This window comes from Populus euphratica, unplaced genomic scaffold (genome assembly GCF_000495115.2).
Source record: "Populus euphratica unplaced genomic scaffold, PopEup_1.0 scaffold221.1, whole genome shotgun sequence".
NCBI classification, from domain to species: Eukaryota; Viridiplantae; Streptophyta; class Magnoliopsida; order Malpighiales; family Salicaceae; genus Populus; species Populus euphratica.
Genome location: NW_011499927.1, coordinates 478,049 through 483,064, shown reverse-complemented (window position 1 = coordinate 483,064; position 5,016 = coordinate 478,049).

Genomic DNA, 5,016 nt, shown 5'->3' with positions numbered 1-5,016 from the left:
TGCTGTTGATTTTGATATAAATACGTGGTATTGGTGTATAATTGGTATAGTGATTGTTTTTAAAAATATATTAAAATACTATTTTTTATTTTAAAAAATTATTTTTAATATTAGAATATTAAAATAAATTGAAAATATTAAAAATATATTAATTTAATACAAAAAAATAAAAAAATTCAATTTTTTTTGAAAGTGCTTCCTAAACATAATGCTAAATACAGTTGAAAACATAAATGTTTGTTTAAGAATTTAATAGTGGTTATGATTTATAGTGTTTTTTGTTTAAAATTATATTAAAATTATTTTTTTATTTTTAAAAAAATATTTTTTATATTAGTATATTAAAATAATTTAAAAAAATTAATTTAAAAAAATATAAAATTTAAATCCTTTAAAAATATCTTTGAAATATAAATACAAGACAGTTAGTCTCTGTCCCCATTATGATGCCCTAATCAATAGGGAAGATGGGAGCAGTTCTCAGCCAGTTAAAATCTTTCTTTTTAATAAATTTTTTTATATTTAGAATATTTCAAATCAGGTCACGCACATCTCAAATTAGATTTTTAAACTTTAAATAGAACTTGTAAAACCAGTACATATATCCTGTGATGTAAATATTAATATGATAAAAAAAATCAAATTAAAAACCACGTAGAAGTATATCTCTTCGTCCTCATCTACTTTGCAGACTTTACACCCACTGTATTAAAAGAAAAATTATCCATTAATTTAGATAAGCTTCAGCTGTTTCCCTCGACGAGAGAGTTTCCTCTTGCTTGACTAATTATTGGATGTCTACTTGTTATGAAGTGCAGCTGGTCACCCCACCCTTCTCTCTAACATAGACTTGGTTTAAACTTGAGAAATATAATTTAATTTATTAAATTTTAAATTTATATTTTATAAATTATTAATTTAAATTTTATAAATTTTAAAATTACTGAAAACTTATATAATTACTAATTTTTAAATTTTTAAAATTTATTAAAATGTATATAAATGGACATCAATTTATAAAATTTATTAAAATATATATAAACTGACATGGACATTCATAATATTAAAAACAGCATAGATTTAGTTTTGCTAATAATATTTTTTAATTATGTGGAAAGTATTATATATATATAGACACACACACCACGTGATTCGAACATTCAATTTCGCTTTAATAAAGTATAAAACTCATATTAACGTACTTTTAGGATGGACGATGCAAAATATTGAGAAAGAAAGAAAATATTTCAAGAATACACGTGAAACATTAGAGGAACCTATCATTAGGCTACATAAAAATACAGTTCAATGATCCATGATCTTTTTAATTTTTTATTTCTCTTTTAAGAATATTACTTAGTTGTGAACCTATGTTTCACTACATATATAGTTGAATTATTATTTTTTTTACTTAAAAATTGATGTTTCTCTTTTAAGAATGTTGCTGCTTCTGAACATACATGTGATTCACCATGGTTCATCATGTAGCTAAGTTATTTTTAATTTTTTTACATAAAAAATATTGTTCAAGTGCCACAAGTTAATATATTCTAAATAATGAAGAAAAATATGTGACTCGGGTTATATAAACCTGATTAAATGAAATAAGTTAATTGTATTTTAATTAGATATTAAAAAATAAACATCATAAGCAAATTGACCAAATAAAAAAAAAGTCATGATAACCAGGTAAAAACTATTTAAAAAAAAAAACAATATAGCTCAATTTTTAACCCATTAAATAAAGAAGGATAAAATTGGATTAAATAAACTAACTCGCATCAACTAAAGTTAGTATGACAAACGTATAATCCAAGTAATAAGAGCAAGTTATCTAGGCTAACCTATTAAATTTGTTTTTCATGTCATGAGATAGGGATAATCTGATAGAAAATAAAATAAAAAAAATCATGAAGCCTATTTTGTTTTTTTAAAACAAAAAATCAATGTTGAATGATGAAAGATGAAAAGAAAATAAGTAAAACAAAAAAAGTATCAACTCGTGTTAAGTTTTCAAGTTCATAACTTAGGTTATTAGACCAAAAGCACTATATCTCAAAAGCTTAATTCTCAATCAATCAAATATTGAAAGATAAAATTATACAAAAAATAATTATACAAAAGGATACAAAATAAAAAAATTAAAAGAATGATAATCAAAGTTGAAATAAAAAAAATAGAGGATAATTACAATTTTTTTATTGAAGGGTGAAACTTAAAAAAGTCAATTTAACAAAATAAAAAAAATTTATTGAAGGGTGAAACTTAAAAAAGTCAATTTAACAAAATAAAAAAATAATTAAAAGAATGATGATCAAATTAAAAAAATAGCATATCACAAATTGATATTGGAGAATGAAATTGAAAATTTTACAAAATATATAAAAAAAAAAGGACTAAGATTGAAATCCCCATAAATAAGAGTACAATCTTTAGATTTTAAATGACCAACATAAATACTAAAAGGAGAAAATAGAAAGAAAGAAAGAAAGCATCTTTAGTGACAAACCATCCCACCACACCATCACACATTGCCCTAACTAAAAGAGGGCACCATGACAATTCCTATGATAAAAAGAAAGGGAAGTTTTGGCTATTGGTAGATATCATATATGTTGTTAAAAGTTTATGGGCGCCTCTCAACATTTATTTTTGTTTTTTAAATTATATTTATATTTATTAAAATAACAAATTGCCTTTTATTCAACCTAATAATAACAAAAAAAAACTACATGAAAATATGCAAAAGTCATTAGATGCCTATTTTTAAAATCTTGCTTTTAAAGAGAGTTTAATCATCCCATTTAGCTTTAAAAATGTAAAAAAAAAAATCAAGTTGTCTCTAATCAATTTAACAATGACTAATAAGCTTTGTCAAAAAGTCAAACTACCTTCAATAATCACAATAATTAGTTTAATAATTTATATAGAAAAGGCAAGACCATTATTACACGGTTTTACTAAATAATAACCTTAACCTTGAGTTTAAATTAATAGTGTTTTTCCAAAGTGTAGTTTCTTTTAATAATTAATAATAGTATTGTTCATTCTAAAAGAAGAAGTAAAAAGAAACTTGTATAAATCCCTAATCTAGATACCAATTCTAATTAGGTCTCCAAAGTATTTTTTTTTTAATTAAATCCTTAATATATAAAAAATTCTCAAGTGAGTCCCTTCATACATCCTAGTGCTCTTTTACATAATTATTAAAACCAGTTCGAGGATCGACTTATTTAAGAGGCTGGGTCTTAGATCACATAAGATAATGTAGATTAATTTTAAAAAATAATATATATATATATATATATATTTGAGATTTTAATATCTCACCTGGAAAAGTTTTGGAACAATATATATGGATATAGGGTATAAAAAAATAAATTGTGGGACATGAAATGTAATATAGTTATCTCATATCAAAAAGTTAATAAATAATTCATATAGATAGAGGTTATAAAAAATAAATATAAATTTCACATTGAAAAGTTAAGAAATAATTTATGTGAGTAAAAACTAAAAAATTCAAGTTTCAATTGAGTTACGTTGGGTTACCCGGGTTTTGAGTTGACCTTATATATTATCTAAGTTTAATTGGGTCAATTTTACCTTTAGGTTTTTAAATTTGAGATCTAACTAAGACTCTTGATCCCGAGTCAACCAGGTGGGCACTAGGTGGGAAATATTAATGGATGCGAATTAGGAATCCATTTTAGTTCTAACTAGTTATGTGGTCCGCGCTATGCTGCGAGTTAATTTTTTAAAAAACACACACACACACACACATAAGGTAAGATCTAAGAGTTTAAATCTTTCTATAAAAATATACTCAATAACCTTGGGTCTGGCTGCAATACCAGACCTAAAAGCTTTAAATGTGGATCTAGCTGCAAGGTCGTGTCATAAAAGTATAATAAATAAATATTAACAAAAATTAATATTACATAAAGAAATTAAAAAAATGATTAATTGAAAAGGAAAAACAAAAAAGCAAAGCTCTATTATAATAAATAGTGCTTTACGAGGAGGGGTACAATAAAATTCTATCATGAGATCACAATAATCTAATGAAAAGTAAATAAAAAAATTACAAAGTTTAACTCTTAATCAAATCGATATTAAAAGATGAAATTGAAAGAAAAAACTACTTAAGAAAAAAAAAGTGAATCAATTTGGTTAACCAGCCACAAATCAAATTAACTCATCAAACCTTGGATCTGTATCTTGAGAATATGATAAATAAATAGAAAAAAATTTAATATTAACAAACTAAATCAAACAAAAAAAATATTAATTAAAAAGATAAAAGCAAAAAAAACCTATAACTAATAATATTTTTTTATAATTTAATAACTATTATATTAGCAATATTTATAATAATAATAATAATAATAATTTTAAATATAAATAATAATATTAAACTTGCATTACTCAAATTTAAATGGGTTTGGCTGCAACGCCAAATCCAAAAGCCTTGGATATGAGTCTGGCTGCAATGTCGTGTCATGAAAATGTAATAATTAAATAGGAAAAAATTAACATTAAAACATAAAATTAAACAAAAAAATATTAATTGAAAAGGGAACTTAACTGATTTAGTTTAGGCTCTGATCGAGACTAGGGAACCGCCAAGAAAGATGGCTAACAATAGGAAGAAAGCCTTGAATCATAATAGGTTTATCCCGCAACAAAATATTTTTCACGGGAGGCCTAATCAACCACCTATTCCAATGAATAGGCAAGGAGAGATATATTAAAATCCCTCATAATATTACAATAATCTAATAAAAAGTAAACAAAACCAATCATGAAGTTTAATTCTCAATTAAATCAATAATAAAAAGATAAAATTAGAAGAAAAAACTAATTAAGAAAAAAGAAAAAATAAATCAACTGGGTTAATCCGTCAAACCAGATTAATCCATCAAACCTGAGATTCGTATCATGAGAGTGTGGTAACTAAATATTTTTTTTAATATTAACAGATTAAATTAAATAAAAAAGATTAATTAAAAACAA